Source organism: Grammomys surdaster, unplaced genomic scaffold (genome assembly GCF_004785775.1).
Source record: "Grammomys surdaster isolate TR1022 unplaced genomic scaffold, NIH_TR_1.0 233, whole genome shotgun sequence".
NCBI classification, from domain to species: Eukaryota; Metazoa; Chordata; class Mammalia; order Rodentia; family Muridae; genus Grammomys; species Grammomys surdaster.
The window spans coordinates 4,435,960-4,456,622 of NW_021604678.1; the positions used below are offsets into that span (position 1 = coordinate 4,435,960).

General features: G+C 46.0%; 1 protein-coding gene across 1 annotated transcript in view; it reads left to right on the top strand.

The window, feature by feature from the left end:
• The first annotated feature begins 3,080 nt into the window (after nucleotides 1-3,080).
• Nucleotides 3,081-20,663, top strand: part of Tmem150c (transmembrane protein 150C) — a 72,786-nt gene continuing 55,203 nt past the window's right edge. The window contains exon 1 of the mRNA XM_028773714.1: nucleotides 3,081-3,110. The gene's annotated coding sequence lies outside the window, so the exon portion shown is untranslated. The remainder of the gene's footprint in view (nucleotides 3,111-20,663) is intronic.

Sequence of the window (20,663 nt, forward strand, 5' to 3'; positions counted from 1 at the left end):
GGTGAAAATAGAGAGCAATCAGAGGAAAGTTCACCAAACTGAGAAGGGTTCTCGACTAAGTCCTCATCTCAGCCTCTCTTGCCCTTTGAAGGGTATCTCATGGGTATGGGGGGAGATAAAATGAGGAAGTGGGGTATACCCAGAGGTTTCCAGCCTCTGTTTCTGGCCACTGGTGCCTTTCCTACCTCTATCAGAACAGTGTTTGTGTTGACCACACTGGGGTGGTTTTTTTTATTTTTTTATTTTTATTTATTTATTTTTTTTAAGTGAAACAGCTTCGAGTCATTCTGGCTCCTGGAAGTAGTTCCTTATCCGTGCTTTGTAAGAAAGCCCAATAAACTCACTGATTTTCCAAGTGCAATTTAGAATCCTTACTTGGGCTTGTTGGTGGTGAGTAGATGTTTGTTCTCCGAGGAAAAGCCACACACCCACACAACAGGGTTGTGTTAGTTTTCTCCTTATTGCAAACAAAACAAAAAATCTGCAAAGCAACTTAAGGAAGAAAGGATTTTCTTTGCCTTACAGTTCCAGGGCCGAGCCCATGGCGGTGAGAAGTTGTGTCGGCAGAAACCTGACGTAGACAGGCACACTGTATCTGAAGTCAGGAAGTAGAGGGAGATGGATGAGACACCTAGCTTTCATTCAGCTCAGGAACTGGATTATTTAGATTAAATCAGTTGAATTAACTTAGAATAACTCCTACAGACATTCCTGGAGGCTAACATAGAAAATCTCTCACAGGCATGCCCAGAGGATGGTCTCATAGGTGAGTCTAGATTCTTTGGGTTGACAATCAATATTGACTATGACATGAACCCTCTCCAAAAGACAAAAGCAAAGCTACCCATAATCCTACCACTCAGGAGGTGGAGGCAGAGATGTAAGGCCAGCCTTACTATAGAACACAGTGAGTTCTAGCTCATCCAAGGCTACATGAGATTTGTCTCAAATACCACCACCACTGACAAACACACACACACACACACACTGACTCTAGGAAGCTAAGATGGGTCTTTGAGCTTCTTTTTAAGTTCCATGGGTGGGTCTCATATACAAATTAAGAGGAACCACTAATTCTTTAGCTGGATCTAGAAGGTCTAAAACAATTAAGAGTCTGTGAATGTATCTCAGTGGTATAGGATCTGCCTAGCAAGTGCTGAGCCCTAGGTTCAATCCCCAGCACCCTCACCCGTCACACGCATGCACACATGCACATGTGCATACACACAGACGAATACACTAGAGGAGCTGGAGAGAAGGCTCAGCCGTTAAGGGCATGCACTGTTCTAGATGATGTGGGTGCTGGGGACTGAACTTGGGTCCTTTTCAGCGCCTCCAGTTCCGGGGGTGGAGGTTATGGATGCCTCTGGGCTCCAAAGGCTGCTGCACTCAAGTGCACGGGCACTCTAATAGACACGTAATTAAAGATAAATGGCTTTTAAAGGAATAAATCAGAAGGAAAAAAAGTCTAGCTAGAGATCTCTTCCAGTCAACTTAGAAAGAAGTGAGCGGCAGAAGCAGATCAGGTAGAGCGCACCTGGAATCTCGGCGCTTGGGAGGCTGAAGCAGGAGAAACTCTCGGGATTCTAGAACTTCTCTCCCAGGGCCAGCTTGCTCTTTTCCTCTCCTGTCTTGGTCAGGTAGTCATAAAAATGTACTCATCGGCGTTTTAATAACTTCTCCCACCCCAGACCCCAAACTCCCAGTGCCAGTGTGTTCATAGCAGCAGCAGCAGCAGCAGCAGCAGCAGCAGCAGCAGCAGCAGCAGCAGCAGGGATCCGTGATACCCCATCCCCATCCCGTGCATACCCGATTAACCCCTGGTTCAAATGCAGTCTTAACAGCCAGTCAGGGCATCCCAGTAAGGGGACAAGGAGTAGGAGTACAGTCACCAGGTTCACGCTGCTCCTCAAGCAATTTGTACCTTTGGGGGCCTCGTAGGCCACCTGGAAAGTCTGAATAAAACCACAGTTAACTCTCTTCAAAAAAGGTCCCTCACCGTTCATCATGTGCTTCCGAGGGATTCTATACCAGAATTAACTTTTGAATTAACTTAATTGGATAAAATAATAGTCCCATTCCTTAATATATGTTAAACAGAAAGTCATAAGACCTCCAGAATCGAACAGTCTAGTAAGAACAAAACAGTGGCCGGAAATCAACGCATGCGTAGATAGTTACAAGTGCCATGGAGAACAGAGCTTTCTAGAAGCCAGTGGCAGAGATTTTGTACAGGTTGAATTGAGGAGGGAGCTTAGAAACTTGTGCTTTGGGAGGCTTCAGTTTTAAATTGATGGGTGTGGTGGATTGATCTAGGCGACCCTGCCAGACACAGCAGGCCAGTCAAGTGAGTTCATCAAGAATCTAAGATTAAAACGGCACTGGGCTATGCTGCTTAGGGGTCAGTGCAGTGACAAAAGTTGGGGTCTGGGGTGGGGGTCCTATTAAAATGCCGAATAGTGTGTTATGAGGACAAACACACACAGACTCTGGGGTGGGGGTGGGAAGTGAGCAAGTTAGCCTTTGGAGAGCGGCCTTGAAGTCCTCGGTCCATTATCAGGGAAGTTAGCCCAGTGTCTGTTCTGTAAGATGAAAGCAAACCACGGGAGGGCAGCGGGTGGCGGAGAACTACGCTGGGCTAGAGGGCCTGAAAATGAATTTTAGCTGCTGTGTGCAAAGCCCTAGGTGTGTGGACAGAAGGAAGCCGGCAAGAAGGTTACAACAGGTCAGGAATAAATAACCAGCAGGCGGAGGATCCCGGATCCCGTCCTGCCTTTTGTTGCGTGAGGAGCGCCAGGCGAACGCGTCCACCTTGGCTTCGGAAGGAGGCGATTGGACCGTCCGCCCGCAACCGCAGCCCCGGGTGACTGTGAGGGACCCAGGGACAGGGGGAGGTACAAGCCGGGATCTCCGGGCTCCGCCGTCCACCCGAGGCCCCGCGACGGGGACCCCGGAGTAAGTCGGGGACCGGCTGCGCTGCGGCGGGAGGGGGCGGGCGGGCAGATCCCACCCCTTCCTGAAGGAAGCGCCCTCCCCACCGCGACTGCCGCCGCCGCCGCTGCCGCCGCCGCCGCAGGTCACGGCCCGCGAGCCGCCGCCGCCCGGAGCAGGTAGGCGCGGCGCCCTCCTCCACCCCTGGCCCCGAATGCCCGCCTCGCCCGGCTCGCCCCGCTCCGGACCCCGCGGGGACCCCACCGGGGAGGCGGCGGTGCCTCCCCAGCTTCCGGGCGCATGCTCCCGAGCCCGAGGCGGGCGGTGCGGCTCCGCGGCGCGCCCGTCCCAATCCCCGCTGCCGCAGTGTCGCCTGCGGCCCCCGCCCCGCCCGGTGACAGGTGTCCCACCGCTGTGGGTGGGGTCCGGGGAGGAGCGGCGGAGCCCAGTCTGCCGGCCCCGGCTCTAACTTGCGCTGCCCTCCGCGCAGCCCCGTGCCCACCCTGCTGGGCGCGCGTTCCTGGGAAGAACGAGGAGGGGTTTTTTTGGGGGGTGGGGGAGACAGGGTATGGGTCCCGGGGCACGAGGCGCTCTGGTTATCTACCGTCACTGTCATAATAATTTTCAAAAGTCGACATCCTTGGATTATGGAGAGAGCCTTCACTGAGTGGTTTTCCCCCTCCTTAGATGAATCAAAGAGAGAATAAGGGGTTTCCCAGTTGAAATACATGTTCCTTTGCCCCCTCTCCATTAATCTCTCTCTGTCCACCCCTAACTCCCATGGCACTTTAGTATTCACTAAGCACTTTGCTGGTCTTTTGGTCGCGGCTATTCCGACCAGGTCTTTCAGGGCTGAGACAGGGTGGTGATTGTCAACGTGAGAGCAGAGCCCAGGTGAATGGAAGGCAGCCAACCCCCTGGGCGATCCCAGGCTGACCTCCTACGTACATGGTCCTGATAGGGAACCGAAATGCACTGATGCTTTAAATAAGAAGGCAAGGCGGAGTAAAGCACGTCTTAGATCTATTACAGTAACACAGCCGAAAGGGCAATGTTAGTTTCTGTTTCTTCAGTTCTCTGCTTGAATCGAAGACAGATTTTAATAATGCAGGACTGTAACTCCATTCTGGGCTGCAGTTAATAAAAAGGGTAGGCGAATGTGAATGGATGAAGTTCGTGGTAGCAGTTAGTAAGCTGACCCACGTAAAATTCCCCATGCTGAGGGTAGACCTTTAGGCGCATACACGGAATAGATGCAAAGTGGATAATTTTACAATCTCAACTTACATCAGCTACCTAACTTTTTGTCCTGGAGAGAACCCTGCTTCCAAAGTCACCAAAGCTGTGCATCAGCTCTCTCCGCCCTCTGTTTGTCTCCCTCCCTTCCTTTTCCTCTCCCTTCCCCTCTTCTCTCTGTCCCTCCCTCCCTCCCTCCCTCCCTCCCTCCCTCCCTCCTCCCTTCCCCCCTCCTTCCCTCCATTTCTTTCTTCCTCCATCCCTCCCTCTCCACCTACCTACTGACCCACCCGAGACAAGGTCTCTCTATTATGCAGCTCTGGCTGTCCTGGAACTTACTATATAGACCAGGCTGGCCTGGAATGCACAGAGATCCACCTGCCTCTGCCTCTGAGTACTGGGATTAAAGGCATGCACCACCATGCCTGGCAACTGTCATCTCTTAATGAACTAGAAGTGTGAATTTAATTTTCTTGGCATAAGAACGGGAATTTTAATGGTTTGCCCTTGTTGAACAAATTACTTAAATGTTTTGCAATCCTCCCAAGTTGGAAGCTGGCAGACTGGATATAGTAAATAAAAGGGCAAGGAAGTTTTGTTACCACTAGTAATAACTGGCAGATGTCATGACACTAGTCAAACATACACAGTTTGGAAAAAAAAGCACGTGTTTATCATAATCTGCAGGTTAGCTGAATGAAGTCTATTTGGTTTACTTAAATTTGCATTCTAACATCTTGACAGCAATTTCTTAACCCATGTTTCTTGTCCAGTGCTTTGCGAGGGAGGTAGATCGCTTTAGAGGGTCATCGTTTTTTTCATGAACATGGCAGAGCTGTCTACTGGCCTTTGTTACAGTCTTCTGTCACCTTGCTCACAGTCACCTTGCAGTTGAGCTGCTTTTGCCTGTATCTTGGTTTCCCTGTGGTCAGCACCTCTGTGGTTCATGGTCCGATGAGCAGGCAATCTGGAGACCCGAGAGAGGTCTTAGTCCCTTGTATGACTGTAATCTGGCCCTTCAGGGTCATTTCAGGAGCCAATTAAGCTAAAGGATACCGAGAAGATACTGTTTTATCTGCCAGTCTTCCTCTTCCTATAGGAACCTGTCGTATCAGACTTGGGACTCAGCCTTAACGAGGTTGGCCTTCCCAGGCCTAGGTGACTCTCATTCCTATGCAGCGGAGTACATTGGGTCTGAGTGTGGTGTACACACGTGTGCACATTCATGCATGTGCGGAGGCCTGAGGTAACGCTGCACATCTTTCCTTCATCTCTCTACAGGTTTATTTTTTGAGATAGGGCCCCTCACCCAACTTGAAACTCCTTGATTCAGTCAGGCTGGCCGACCCAGTGAGTTTCAAGAGGTCTCCCTTCCCTTCCCTACCAAAGGCTGGGGTTATAGGCACCCAGCACCATGCCCAGCATTTAATACAGGGGACAGAGGGTCGAAGCTCAGTCCTAATGTTTACATGCCAAGCACTTTATAGTCTGAGCCTCTGCCAGCCCAGAGTGGAAATGCTTAACTGAGAGGGATTTCAGACAGGACAGTGGATGATGGGAGGTGATAAGAAGCTTCAGTACTCACTGACACACCCAGCCCCAAGTTGTTCTGAATCAAGCCAGCTCTAGCAGGTTAGGCAAGGAGTGCAGGGAGCTCTTCCAGCAAGTAAGAAATAAGGTTTCCTTTTTAGCATATTATATATACATATACATCTCCTCTTGTAGATCAGTACTACCAAGTATAACTTTCGACACTGATGGGAAGTCTATAAATCTGCCTCATATGATAACCATAAACCTTAATATGAGGCTGTTGAAATGTGGCCAGTACAATTGCAGAACAGATTTTAATTTTACTTAACTTTAATTAACTTAAATTGCCACATAGAGATAGTGGCTACCATGTTGGGTAATGCATCTCTGAATTCCCACCACTCATTTCTGATAGAGATACATCTGATGGCAATTATCCCTTAATTAGGAAGAAGTGGAAATTTGCATTATATGACCAGGAATTAAGATTTAGCTCAGGAATCATGTTTTATAGAAAGGCACTTGTGTCTACGCTAGAGTTCTTGTCCTATTCTAAAAGCAGTTGGCTTTTTAGCTCTCTGTCTCTGCCACTCACAAATGTAGTCATCCGTCCAAGTTGTTGGGAACTGTGTTCTGGTGGGCCCTCACTGTAGCTCATCATTCATTCATTCTAAGTTGGCTTCTGCACTCGGTAAGGTTTCAAGCCAAGGAGGAGACATTTGGAGAAAAGGAGGAAGGATCATGGCTGCGCCTGTCTGTACCCTTCCTCCCTCCGTCAGCCCTGAGACAAACGGCACATGAGCTGCTCTCGGGGCAGCTGAGGGCTGAAGTCTTTGCTCTCTATCCCTTCATGTCTCGTTTCTTTCTCAGGAGCGTCAGTCTAGGCACCTCGACACCTCCATCACACCACACCGCCTGTAGGCTTACCACGTTCACTTAAAATACCGCTACTGTCCTTGTTAGTGAAGTGGGCTTTGAGTAAGCTTCTACTGGATAGTTTCCATTTTTTAAAACTAACTTGCTTTGGTTAAAACCATTATTTTGATGCTGGAGACAGCATGCTTTAAATTAGATTTCACAAGATACTGCCTCTCACCTTTCTTTAATGAGTGACCCTCAACCAGCCTAGAGACCTAAGAGCCTCTCAGTAGGGGAGAACTGAGGAGCCTGGAGGTTCCCACTCTCTGGGAAGTCACTACTCTTCAGTCAGTTGTTTAGAAATTATGAGTCTGTTGAGATATGTTAGAGTTAGGTTAAAATAACCTGAGGGTATTTGTGCCTTGAAAGTATTAACAATCTAGAAGGGCTACTTTCTCATGACTATCCCTTAAGCTGACAGTGATGCTTAAATAAATTTAATGAACGCTCCACATAATTCCAGTACCTTCTGAAATAAAGTAACATGTCTATTTAGCTTTAATAAAAAAAAACATTGTTAGTGTTTTTATACATCATGGTGTTTTTCAAACTGCTTGTCTTGTGTCTTAAAATCAATTTCTAAATGAGGGTCATTCTTTTCCTTCTGAAACAGAACCATAAAACTGTGCACCATCCTCCATGAAAGTTTTTGTTTCCTCAATGTATAATAATGACCAGGCCACCAGGAAGCCGGCAGAAGTGGTTTGAGTACTGGAGAAACAGGACCTCTGGGTTTAAATCTTTACTGCACAGCCTAGTTCATCTGTGCACCACAATGCACCTGTGTTCATTGCTTGTAGTCATTGAAGTGCATGTGTGTGTCCTGGTGCAGATGCAGTCCTGCCTGTGGAAGGTCATCTCGGTACCCCTCTGAGAGACACTGATGGGACAGATATGTAGTCTCTAGCAATAACTAGCGCTTAACAATGACTCCAGATCAAGTGCCCCATGTGAGTTGTCCTGGTCTTCCCTTGATGGAGGGAGTTCTGATTCCCTACAGTACCTACATCTATCTCGTTTGGTAGAGAAGGCAATCACTCTGGAGACACATGTCCAGTCACCCTGTGCCCCGTGTTTGATAGTTGTGTACATGGATGAGCATCTGCAGACCTGTGGCACTCGTAGACACGACACACCAATGCCCTTGTGCAGATGTAAGCCAACAGCAGTGGTTTTCTGCATAAGATAGAGCCTGATGGTGAGAAGGAAGTCACCACAGTTGTAGGCTGCAGAGGCCTCCCTACCGCCAGCCAGTGCTCACTGAGGTTAGTGCCCTTTGTGAGGTGGCCTGGTACCTAAAAACCTGAGCATCCTGAAGGCTGACTGCAGATCACATCTCTGTCTGAAGTGTTTCCTTTCCTGCCTACACGCCTAACTTCTGCAGCAAGCAAACGAGAAGTATTCTAACAGGTCCATCTCAAAGCCCCCCACTGCATACAGTCACCTCCTCTTTCTTTTCAAAATCACTTCTGACCTGGCAATGCCTCTTCATAGTTACTAATACAGTGAATGGAGGCTAGCCCAGTGGCAGAGGCTTACCCAGTGTTGGAGAGGTCCTGCCTTTACCCCCAGCACCACAGCTGGAAAAAAAATGAAAATAAGCACATAGTGAACATCAAGCTCTTAGGAGGTCTGAAAGTTGAAACTGGAAAGCCCCCCCCGCAGCCCCCACACTGTAATCTAGAAGCAGATTCCAATTTTCCTTAAAGACCAGGCTAAGCACAAGTGATCATGCGTCCTGAGACCTTGCTGGGGAGGAGAGGCTGAAGCTTCCTGTCATGCTCCATTTCCTTCTGTTAAAACTCCAGAGGCTGCGTGTAACATACTAAAAATCTGTAAAATATTCAGACTTTGTTTAAGGCTCCAGAGTTGTCTGTCTCTGTGGGCAGTGATAAACTTTGCCTATGGAATAGAAAGAGGCTTGAAGAACTCTCTTTGAAAAAACATGGAAAGCCCTGCAGACAATGCCTAAGGAGTAATCATGCTTAACTCCGGCAGTAGAGGAAATTAGCCTGTTGTTGAAATGGCATTGTCTCACACTGAGGCATTCCTAATGGATGATCATGATAATCAACTGACTGTCGATGTAAATATCCCCAACCAGAGCTTAGAAATGCAGCCTATCTTTTATTAAACATGTGGGAGACAGCCATCTCCACGATCTAATATTTTTTTAGAAAGCATTTTTTATGTTTATCATAAAGTCTCATGTAGTCAGGATGGCTTTGAAATATGTGTGTATATAGGAGTACATGTTCATGTATGTGGATATGTATATATACATGTGTGTGTGTGTGTGTGTGTGTGTGTGTGTGTGTTTATATTATTTGCCTCTCACACTAATCTGGACTGCAGTTCCCTCCAGGCACTCCTTCCGGTCCCCCCAACACCTCCCTTTCCCCCAGATCCACTCCTCTTCCCGTTCCCTTGAACTCTTTATATATCAATATGGGAGATAACCCAGAATTCCAGACCCTCTTTTTATATGCTGAAATTAAAGGCACATGGCAAAATTGAGCATTTTAATAGATTTTTTCTGTTTTTATTTTTTCATTTTTGTAGTGAGTTAGCTGATAGAGAAACGTTTTTAAATGGCATTACTTGGAAGTTCTAAAACATAAGTTAAAACTGGCTTTCTATAGCTACAATGGGTGTCAGGCTCTGTCAAGCCTGTACTTGTCAATAGGAGTCTTCAAATTGTGTTCCTTCTGTCAACAATAGGTGAATAAAATAGTTAAGAAGTGGTGATATTGGGCTGAAGAGATGACTCTGTAGTTTAGAGCACTAGCTGTTCTTGCAGAGGGCCAGAGTTTGATTCCCAGCACCTACATGGTGGCTCACAACCATCTGTAACTCCAGTCTGACCTCTGTACACAACAGACACAAGCATGGGGTACACGTGGACAAAACACACAGATGAAATAAATAAGTAAAGTAGGGCCCTCACTATAAAACAATGTAAGCGGAAGTATTAGTTTCACGTGAGTTTAGTTTGTCTATTAAAATGTGACTCTGAGACAGCTCTCTTAGAATTCCTAGAGGAAGTGTATCACAAAACGTCTAGACCCAGTTTCGCCAAGTGATTTAGACAGAAACACAAAGACTTTTATGACTTCGTTCCCACATGCCCTCCATATCAGAAATCTAACATTTTGCCATTCTTGTCGATGGCAGCATGTGGCTGCAAGGATCATATTTATATCCTTGTAACTCCAGTGGCTAATGCAATTGGTCTTCTAAAAGGCGATTATCTTCCCTGTGACATTTTGATTGGTATTTCTCCCTTTTAATTTCAGCTTATATATAGCATAAAAATTGATTTACATGGAGAGGAGTGGGTTGCCATTTCATCCCGTAATTTTGATTGTATATCTAGGCTTGTAGAACTAAAGAGAAAATTTCTCCATTAACTAAATTGCAAAGCAGACCCAATTATGATCCAACAGGGGCAAGTTGTGAATTTTTTTTTAAAGATCAGGCCACTTAAACCAAGCCACTGTCTGCTTGCAAAGCCATAAACAGAGTCCAGAAATGTGGCTTCTTATTAGCTATAGTGGCATTTGAAGTATGGCCCCTGGCTCAGAAGAGAATGTGAGATGTATGATTGTGTATGCATGCAAGCATGTGTGTGCATGCAAGCATGTGTGTGCATGCATGCGTGTGTGTGCATGCAAGCATGTAAAGCCTATAGGTCAATGTGAGGTGTATTCTTCAGTTGTTCTTCATTTTCGTTTTTGAGACAGGGTCACTCACCGAATCCGGCACTCACCTTTAGATTAGTATAGCTAGCCAGCAGGCTGCAGGCGCCCTGTCATCTCTGCTCTTCAAGCTCTGGAGTTGTCGATCTACATGCCTGGCTTTTACACGGTTGCAGAGAGTCTGAACTCTTGCCCCATTCCCTCTGAATAATTCTTTCTCTCGCTATTATTTTCTTTTTGTTTAATAACATGGATTTTTTAAATCAATTTTTTCCACATGGAAATTTGAAGAGAATTGTTCTAGGTGATGATGGTTTCCCAGCGGGGTGTCTAAAAGCTAGACCAAGCCTTTGGATGTCACATGATTTACTTCTTGGAGTATAGTCACCACAAAAGGAGGTGGCTTCTTTACGCTTTCAGACCCTGGCTATTTTACACGAGTTCTTGACGTACTGCTGGCCAGGCTGTCCTCTAAGAGTCTCTTCAGCTTCACTCCCCGATTGCATGTTTCCCTTCTCCTCTCAGTTAAATCATTGTCTCTCCGAGTTTAGAAGTTATATTATGCAAGTTAATGAGTTAATATATTAAGTTAGTTTTATCTTAGGGAATTAGACTATTTAATGGTAAAGGCCAGCAAAATACTATAAAGTTTTACTGGACATAACCACTCTTCTGGTCCTACATTGCCTAAACTGCTTATATACCATCAAAGAGTTGGATAGCTGGCTTAGTGAGTATTTGGCTCCCCAAACTAATATCTACTGCCAGGCTCGTTGTGGACTAGATCTTTAATTATGACTAATATAACTTTTACCAGCTTTGTAGTGGTGCAGCATCCTTTCGTCGAATGGTCCAGAGAGAGAGGCATGGGCAGAAGGTAAGCTGATAAAAATTATTAAGAGTTACTACCTTGGACAGCGTCACCCACATGAGGCTGGGCAGGCAACCCAAGAGGTTCCTAGCCTGATTGCATGGTAAAATCATCTGAGGAGTTAACAATCAAGTTGCACCCTCAAACAGTTAAATCGGAATTGTGTGTGTATGGGGTTAAAGACACCACACTTTTTAAAAACTCTCATGTGATTCCATCAAGTTTGGCTGGTTAGGCTCCATCAGGTAGTGAAGCAAGCCTGTGTGCCGTAGTGTTCCCTCAGGGCATCACAGAGTGTGCCTTGGGCCAATGGCCAGAAATGGGCACAGGAAAGCCAATGGAGCCTATCTTATCTTATTCAGGAAGACTCTTGACAAATCTATGGTGTTAGATCTAGGCCATTTTCCTATCCGGTTGCCTTAGCAACAAGGGCTCACTTACCCATAGTGTCCAAGTACCAATTTGATTTGCTCATGGGCAAGGTGAGGGGGCTAGGGTGGGGAACTGTGGGAGCTGAAGGTGTGGAGGACACCAGGGGAGCAAGCCCCACAGAATCCAGGGTTCATAGCAGCTCAAAGAAACTGCAGCAGCCACCATGGAGCCTGCCTGGATCTGTGCTAGATCCTCTGCGTATATGTTATAGTTGCCAGCTTGGTGTTTTCTGTGAGACTTCTCACAGTGGGACAGGGAGTGTCCCTACTTCACCTACTCTTGGGGCCCCGCCCCCCATGGGGACTTCCCAGCCCTGATATGAGGATTGGTACCCAGTCTTATTGCATCTTTTAAATGCCGTATGTGGCTGATAAAGAAAAACAGAGGGGTGAATCTGAGAAGAGGAGAGGTGTATGCAGCGGGAGGGGGACTAGAGGGAGTGGAGGGAGGGGAAAGTTCAGTCAGGATGTATGAGAGAAAAATAAATGGAAAAAGCTTGCTTCAATGGTTTAAAAAAACACAGATTCATGTTTAAAATTAAAAAAAAAGTCAAGAGAGAAAGTTGCTCTAAAACTAACCAACACAATTGGTCCCTTGTCAGCTTGACATAGATTCTAGCCACTCTGAGTCGTTTGGGAAGACGGACTCTAAACTGAGAAAATCACTTCATAAGATTGGCCCATAGACAAGTCTGTAGGGCATTTTCTTCATTAATGATTGATGCAGGAGACCCAGCCCACTGTGGGCAGTGACATCCCTGGGTAGGTGGTCCTGAGCAAGCATGGGGAGTAAGCGGCAGTGTATTTTAAAGAAAATGATTTCAGCTTTGAAGAAGAGTAATGCTTGTTTGTGTATGCAGGCCTCTCTCTCTCTCTCTCTCTCTCTCTCTCTCTCTCTCTCTCTCTCTCTCTCTCTTTCTCTCTCTCTCACACACACACACAGAGAGAGAGAGAGACAGAGAGAGAGAGAGAGAGAGAGAGAGAGAGAGAGAGAGAGGTTGTCATTTGTTTAAATGGCTTTTTAAATAGTAATATAGAACAAAGACTGTTACTGTTATGGGAAACATGTCTAGATATTGTACTTTTCAATACTTGAGACTTTACCCACAGTGTATACACATTTCTTCACTATCAACCCATAGCCAAACTACTGTACGTATTTCATGGGAATTCAGTGACTGTAGACAGTGATTTGCGGTTTATTGCAGGCTCTTTGCTGATTTAGTCTGACTTTCCCTGTCATTTCACCTTTCTGTGATAATTTAACACATCTCTCAAATACTAAGATTTTATTAAATTTAACACATAAGGAAATATAATTCTGCTGCCAGAGTATACTGAGCATGTATCATTAAATGCCCTTTCTCCCTCCTCTGTTCTAGTCTCTCAGAGTGGGTAACGAATCAGGCGTAGATTATCTTCAGAGCTGTGTAGACACATGGGAGAAGGAAACATGCCCTCCTCTAGACAAGCACAGCTCAGTTCCCAGCTGTGGGGCCACAGTGGGCTAATGGTAATATGCGTTTGCCCCAAATGAGGGTTAGCTGTGCAGGCAAACTTTGTACAGAGAAAGAATTAGAAGGTCGACTCTCACACTTATTAAGCTCTTAGTGTGTGAGCATGGGTAAATTATGTGACTACACGCACATGCAAATATTTGAAGTAGGTTCATTAATCTAGTCTTCAAAAATAAATGCATTGAAATGTCACATGATGATATAAGTAGCCTAAAGTCAGACACCGAAAATTCAAGGCACCCCGTCTCCTGGAAGACTAAATTCAAGGTGCTAACAATATAATAGATAGTCAACATTGCTACAAGATGGGTTTTAAGTGTTCTCAGAAGAAACGGTAGTATGTGAAGTGTTGTGTATGCTAATTAGCTTCATTTGGCCTCTCCTCAGTGTGCACATACTAAAACATCGAGAGAAAGTAGGTATGTACAGTTTTTACTTGGCAGTTAAAGACAGCAGACAACAAGAAAATAACTTATCTTTATGTCAACATAAAAAATATAGTTTAATGGGCTGGAAAAGTGGCTCAGTGGCCAAAGGCCACCAAACCCTGAGAGAACCAGCTCCCAAAAGTTGTTCTCTGATCTCCACATGCACACCCTGATAGATATGCACGTGCGCACACACACATTCCCTCTCCCTCTCCCTCCTCCACCCCCTCCCCTCCCCCTCCCCTTCCCCCTCCCCCTCCCTCTCCCTCTGTCTCTCTCTCTCTGTCATGCACACACACACACAAGCTACTTTAGATAAAGAGTCTATGATACATGTGCAGTGTAATGTGTACATTAGAAAGCTTCAGTGTCATTTCTTTTGAATGACTATAACGGCTGTACAGAGGTTTGCCTTTCCCTAGTGGAGCTGAGCTAAGGCGGAGTAAGGGGCAAACTCAACAATGGTAACCATAGTGTGTGAAGGAAAGCTTCCTCGGTGATGTGATGCTAATTAAAATAACAGGTGGGGACATTGGAGGGCTTAGTCGTGAATCTCCTAATAGAACTGACTTTCAAGATTATCAAGTAGGTTTAAAAAGATTTTAAAGGTGGCTTAGTTGGAGATTTCCTGTGTAGGTTTGTCTTAAAATCAGTTGATGATGGTAGAAATAGCATCAATTCCAAACTCATCTCCCTGAGGTCTTTTCTTACTGACTTTTCTGAGTTCCACATTCTGTGGGGTCTTCTCACATCCATCCTTAATGCAGATTGGCCAAGGTATATATATATATTTGTAGGATTCTGAGATGTTTACATTTCTGTGCTTTATCTAACCCTTTATATGAATGCTCATTAACTTCTGAAATATTTTATTTTGTTCCCTGGTCCCCTTGTTTTTGCTATTATTTCTGTATGTCTTTATTTGTATCTCTTTCTAAAACAATGTTAGTAAACACAGTAGTATTAATTTACTCTAGTTTTGCTTATGGTGAAAACTCTCTTCTCACACCAAAGAATAATATTGGCAGGTAGAAAGGGAGGAGGGAGAGCACAGAGCACACCTGCCACCAGCTTCCCTCGATATTTTTTATTAAATGTTTTATTTTATTAAATGTCTTTCCACATCCATGAACCTCAGCTTTGACTCATGAATGCTTTATGTCGTTAATATCGATATATTTCTCATGGTAAGTTCTTTTAGGTCAGAAGGCTGTTTTGAGACTGAATCTGGTTATGTTGCCAGGCTGGCTTTGAACTTCTGAGCCCTGGTAATCCTCCTGCCTTAGCCTTCTGAACTTTTGGAAAAGAGGCAAGCATATTTAGTGTCTTGCTGACATCCCGTGTTATATCCAATTTGCAATTTCCCCATGTTGTTCAGACGAGCAGTAAACACGTATATTACATGCAGTTACCTTTAGGGGTCACATTGTACATATTCTTTTATGTCCTGAATTTTCTGTCTATGTACTATGAGAATGTTTAGATGGTTTATTCTTCAAGATATAATTTAATGGTTGCATAATATACTATGGCTTCCTTATAACTAAATCCTTACAGTTTTTAAAATGCATATATTACATTTTTGCTTATTTACCGTGTCAGAGAATAAGTGGACAGCTTGCAGAAGTCACCTATCTATTTCCACCAGAGTGGAACTCAGGTCATCAGACTTAGCAGAAAACACGTTTACCCACTAAGCCATCTTGTCAACCCCTTGATCCCTGTAGTTGTTATTGCTGCTGCTGCTGCTGCTGCTGCTGCTGCTGCTGCTGCTGCTGTATTTTGTTTATCTGGTTGGTTGGTTTTTTGCTGCTTCAAGTTTTTCCTGATTGTTTACTGTCACAACGAAGGCAAGTGTGCATTCACACATGTAAAAACTTTTCCTCCTATCTCTGGTATTAGTTTCCAGAGGCCTCGATTGCCACACACAGTGTGGCTTAAAACAGCGGGTGCTTATTCTCACAACCCTGGAAGCCAAAAATTCAAATTTAAGTCACTGGACCTTCAAGGGCTCATGTTCCCTCTAAAGGTTCCAGGAAACTGTCTGTCTTGCCTCTGCCAGCTTCTGGAATCCCTGGCATGTGGATCCGTCACTGCTGTCTATGACTGTCCTCTGTGTGCCTGTGTCCTTCCCGCTCTTCACAAGGACGACAGCCACACACTGTAAGTCCATGATGACTTCAAGATTGTCAACACCTGCCTCTGCAAAGGTCCTGCTTTCAAATAGTCACATTCATGGTAAATAGAGATTATGATACGGACATATCTTCTTGGTGGTTGCAAGATTCAACGCTACTGTAAATTTGTGTTGGAGGACAGATTTCTCGCACCTTTTATCCCACTGGCTACTTATTTTCCAAAGGGTAGACCAAGGCTGTCCTTGGTCATCAGTGGTATAGATTGCCCCACTTACCTACAATCTTTCTTGCATTAAGTATCTATTTTAAGATGATCTCTTGGGCAGAGAGGGCAGAAAAAAAAATGGAGACTTTGCTGAGTTCAGCAGAAATTCCTGTATGCAACTGCAGATATGTTTTTTTTCTGATGAATCTTGGTTGGCATCCCTTTGCCCCTTGCCCTGGTCCGGTGGTTGTGCCCTTGTCACACTGACACACCACTGTCACTCTGTCTCATACTGCTTGCAATAATTCTCACAGATTACCATTTACTTTTTAATGTTTCCAAAAATTTTGTCTATGTGGTCAAAACCATCAGTATCCACTTGTGATGTCTTCTCGTATTTCAAATCTAAGACAACAGTTTCTGGGGGGCTGGAGAGACAGCGTAGTGATTAAGAGCACTTGTTGCTTTTGTCTAGGACCCAGCTTTGGTTCCCAGCACCCACGGTGGTTGGTGACCATCTGAAACTCCAGTTCCATGGGCTCCAGCACCCTCCTGACCTCCATGAGCACCTCGAACACACAATGCACATACATATCTGCAGGCAAACCATGCATGCACATAAAAACACAGAAAAATCTCAAAAAGAGAAAAAGAGAAAATACTTCCCTAACCAACACCTCACTAAGCATGTCTCCAAGTTTCCTGGCCAGGTTGTAGTTTCAAGTTTTATAGTGTTCTCTTGTATTAGCTCCTGATGTCTTTGCCGCACTAAATGCCTGACAAGAAGCAGATTAAGGGAGGGAGTTTATCTGGCTTCAGTTCACAGATGTGCTCCATCTTGGCAGGGAAGGCCGGTGGCAGGAGCTTGGGGTGGCTGGTCACTTTGCATCCACAGTCAGAACAAGAGGGAGCTGGGAGCTCACAGGCAGCCCCCTTCTGCCTTTAATTTAGTCTGGGACTCCATTGTACGGAATCATGACGCCCACTTACAGGTGGGTCTTCTCATCCAGTTAGCCTAATCTGGAAAGTTCCTCAGGCAATCCCCATGGTGGTTATACATCCCATCATCTGGACAATTTATCCCACGAACTGCCGAATTTCTCACTGATTTCCTTTAAAACAACTGTTTTCAGTTCAGCAGCAGGTGATACTTTTTTCTTTTTTTCTTTTTTTTTTCCTCCCCTGGCCCAGGACACTCGGCAGTACCCGTAGTTACTTCTGTTGTTACAGCTGGGTGTGAATACTATAAGGACCAATAGGTAATCTGTGAGTGCAGCTAAAGTCCTTACAGTGCACAGATCAGCCCTTCACAACAGGGAATTTGCCAGCACATGATGTCAGCAGCGGCTGTACTGAGAAACTCTGTTGTAGCCTTTACTGTAGGCTTTGGAGTCTTCTTCATTTAAGAAAACTTTAAATACATAAAAGCCCCACTGCTCAGCCCTCTGGCGCCTGTTACAAGCAGCTCATTTGAGAACCAGCCCAGGTCCGGATCGGTGCCTGCATCCCTTAGGCTGAACTGAAAATCCTTACAGACCTCTCACAGCCTCTCGCCTGAGGGGCACGCCTCCTGACTTGGAGTTGTGAAGCCTCTGCTTATTCTGGCTTGCATCCTCCCTCTGAGATTGCTTCTCTGCCCTGCGGCTTCCGACAGTCAACCCAAACCTTCTCAATTTGTTGGGCAGAAGTGCAGCAGCGTCCTGGTGACAGGGTAACGTGACAGGGTAACGGGCACAAAGCGTTTTACTTCTGCAGCTGAAGAGAAGAGTTTGTCTCAGGGATGTTTTCTGTTCTGTTGATTTGTTGGTTTCTGTGCAGGACAATGTTATTTTTTTGCCAAAGTTTCCGGCATCTTTTATATTTAACATGTATAAGGACAACCCTCCCCCTTTGTGGGCTTTTATGACACCTGAGTGAGGAAGGCTGTGGTAGCTTAACTCCTAAGTGTGCTAACATCGCACAGTAGGTGTGCTAACATTACACAGTAGGTGTGTTGTGTGTTAAGACATGTTCTAGTTTTTTGTTTTTTGTTTATCTTCAGGATTTTGTGGTTTTTTTTTTCTTGTTTGGACAAATCATTGCTTTGTAGCCCAGGGCTGGCTTGTAACTCAGAATTTTCTGTCTCAGCCACCCCACTGCAGTGATTATAGGGATTCACTGTCACACCTGCCCCAAGACACACTTTTAGAAATGTTCCTTCCCTTTCTTCTCATTTCCTAAGTTGGGATGAGTGCAGGAATCTGCACTATGAGAAGCACAAGCTTCGGCTGTAAGCAGCACTTGCTGGACCCTGATTAGAAAGATGCACCTGTAAAGCGTTTGTCCAACCTGAGCAGCTTCTCATTGCCTCTGATTGTCCGTATCCTTCTGCAAGGCTTGCCCTCCGTGTGACACATCCTGTACGTAGTAAACGGCTTCTTTTTTTTCTATTACACCTTGTAATTGCTATTGTTGATATACAGGAAAACCATTGATTTTTAAGTGTTTGCTTTGTATCCAACCAATTTACCCAGCTCTCTTGTCAAATTGAGTAGCTTTCTAGTGAAACCCACAGGTTTGAGGCGAAGGTGCAGCTGACAGAAGTCCTGCACCTAGAACGAGTCATTTTAACTTCTTTCCGGTGTTACACTTTCTATCTCCGTGTGACGTGAGTTAGCGGTGGTGCTGTATTTGTCCGTTCCCCATCTGCTTTCTCAGAGTGAGGAACAGACCTCATTGTATAACCCTCTATGACCTGGAGCTCACTATGTGGACCAGTTTAAACCAGACCGGCCTTAAACTCACAGAAATCTGCCTGCTTCTGCCTCCTATGTGCTGAGATTGAAGGTTTGCCCCGCCATGCCTGCTAGTCCACATATTCTAATGCTACTTCCATCACTAGGATGCGTGGGGAGGGGCACGGGGTCACCTTTACAGGTCTCATTAATGACGTAAATTTAAAATAGACTCCGGATGGAACCCTGGGATAATTTATAGGAGTCAAAGAGAAGAAAGGAGCAGGGCAGGCTGGCTGGGGGGAGGGGTGGAAAGAGGATGAAGGAGAAAGTTATTAGAGAGTACTGATAAAAGATAAACCCTGAGGGGCAGGATGGGTCCATGGTGGGGGGGGAGCATCTAATGGTAGGGCCTTTGTTCCTTATAGTTTTTATTCGAGGGGTACAGAATTGCTCTCCTCCAGGGGCTTGGGGGGGTGACATGGGTCTGGGGTATGACAGCAGATTAGGAGATGCTTACCCTAGAATCATTTGATTCCTCCTGAGTCAGCTGGAGTGGCTCTGGGGAGTTTGGCGCTCAAGATGTGTCTAACACAGGAAGGAAAAGCAGCTGACTGCACTTTCTGTTGCCAGTTCTGCTCTGAGCCGACACTGTATGCCCCCCCCCCCCCAGTATGGGCCCATCTTCTGCTTCATTTAAATTAGACTCATCATTAGCTGTAGCTGCCACTGTAAGCCCCCCACCGCGCATCGGTCTATCTTCCACTTCGTCATGAGCTGCCACTGTAAGCCCCACCCCGCATCCATCCTGTATCAGTCCATCTTCCACTCTGTCCTAAGCCGCCACTGTAAGCCCCGCCCCCACCCTGGTATCGGCCCATCTTCTGCTTCATCATTGGCTCACGCTGCCTATCATTTCCTGAGAGGCCAGCACCAGCCATGGAGGCCAACCTTTGAAAATTAGTTATGAGCAGCCTGGAGATTCTCTTGTGTGGTGTTTTAAAATCTGCCTCCTTAAAACAGCTTTTAATTCCTTATCTGCCAGGGTATTTCTGACCACAGACCTTGCATTCATCTCCAAGAAATGGAACACATTATTATTCGTATGTCTGAGATAATGCTTGGGAAGGAGAGAGCTGTTTCCTGTCTACCCTTCCCCATCATCTAAGACAACAGCAACAATAAGCGATCTGTTCTATTTTTATTTATGTGCCGGTGTGTGGGTGTGTGCACGTGAGCACAGGTACCCACAGATGCCACAGGAGCCGGCATTCTGTACAGTTGGGAGCTGAGCAGCAAGGGTGCTGTGTACCAAGCTCCAGTCCCCTCAGAGGTCAGCCAGCGCTAACTGCTGAGCCACCTCTTCCCCTTCTCCTTTAACCACTGCAACTCCAGCAGCCCCAACTGGCTGGACTTGGCCACCCACTCCAGTGTGTCAGTTAAAGAGAACAGTAATACTGAAAAGCAGAGAGAGAAGGCACTGGGAAGAGGACCAGATAAAGGGGGCCAGTGGACCCCACCTTCCCCCCGAGTTAATTTTCAGTGTACTGACTGTTAGGATTGACTAGAGGAAACTTTGGAGTAGGGTCAAGATGTATGTGTAATTAAGCGTCTGCTGTTGCCGGAGCTTTGGTCCTGTGAGATTGTCTGATAAATTGTTTGTCTGTGATTGCTCTCATCACCTGAGGGGACTAGTCAGATTCCGGCACGATGATCTCTCCTGTTCCAGGGTGCCCCCTTGTTCTCATGCATAACTGCTCTCTTGAGGGGTTGGGGGTGCTCGTCCTCTGAGGACGAGCTCTTCTTGGAACCCCAAGTGGCAGCGGTTTAGGACAGTGACCGGTCTTCTGTCTTGCCATTTAGAGGAGGAGGAAGAAAGTTAGGCAGAGAGAAACAGGCAAGAGTCTGATCCAAAGAAAGAAGAGAGACACAAAGTAAAGGCTGCGATGATGGTTTCCATCCCACCCTTCATCCCCCCAGCTTCCATCCGGCCCGTCATCCCCCCGGGGGGGGGGGGGGGGGGGGGGGGGGGGGGGGGGGGGG